This window comes from Octopus bimaculoides, chromosome 4 (genome assembly GCF_001194135.2).
Source record: "Octopus bimaculoides isolate UCB-OBI-ISO-001 chromosome 4, ASM119413v2, whole genome shotgun sequence".
Lineage (NCBI taxonomy): Eukaryota > Metazoa > Mollusca > Cephalopoda > Octopoda > Octopodidae > Octopus > Octopus bimaculoides.
Window position 1 is genome coordinate 119,336,967 of NC_068984.1, and position 1,085 is coordinate 119,338,051.

Consider the following 1,085-nt stretch of genomic DNA (forward strand, 5'->3'; position numbering starts at 1 on the left):
ATATATATATTTATATATATATGTATGTATATATATATACATATACATATATATGTATATACATATATAGATACATATATAGATACGTATGTGTACACAGACATGCAAACATATATTACACAACATGTACGGTTATTGGAGGCCATTACATGAAACAAGATAATCTTGTGGGTGTAAGGATGTTTCAGTAAAGTTACATAAACGAAGCAGACATAGTGAGATTTCATGTTTTATTCGTAGACAGAAAAAAACTGACTGAAGTAAAAGCAGAAAAAAGAAAAGGAGATAAGAAAAAGAATCTGAGAATGGAAAGAAAAGATTGCTTTTTAGAAAATATTTAAAAGTTCAGTAATTAAAAAAAAATATGGAAAGAATTTTCATTTTTTTTTTAATTACTAAACTTTGAAGGTAGTTTTAGCCTCTACTCTTTTTACTTTTCAGAAAACAAAGTATATTATACCTTCATTTACAATGTGTATATGCATTCATGTTTATATATACATACATACATATATATATACATATATATTTATATATACTTGTGTATTAGCAATAGAGGCAGTATTAATACTGAAAGGTAATATTTATCCCCACTTAAATGTGCAGGTTTTGTTAGAGCAAACTATTAGACCAAAAGCCAATATGAGAGTTTCTCTCATGGTAACTACCACAGTATAGGTTATTCTAACTGAACATCCATGTTTAAGTGGGGATAAATATTACCTCTCATCATTAATATTGCCTGTCGCTAATATACATTTTTGGATCTTTTTTAAAACGGGGGCCACATTTTTCATTAATGTTTTACGTAGTGTTTTTGGTAGCGAAAGACTTTCAAACTTCGTATACTTATCTATTTTGTGTTATAGAACAGAAAAATATTTTTGTATTCGAATTTATTTCATGTAAAAAATTGTCTTATTTCGATAATTTCAACCAATCACTGACAAGTATTCAGTTGTTTACATTTACTCCTTTGGCTCACTAAGCGATGTAAAGCGTATTTAATCTCCATACCTTCGTTTTATTTGCTTTTTTCATTTTAAATTTGCTTTAACCCTAACCCTAACCCTAACCCTAAGGTT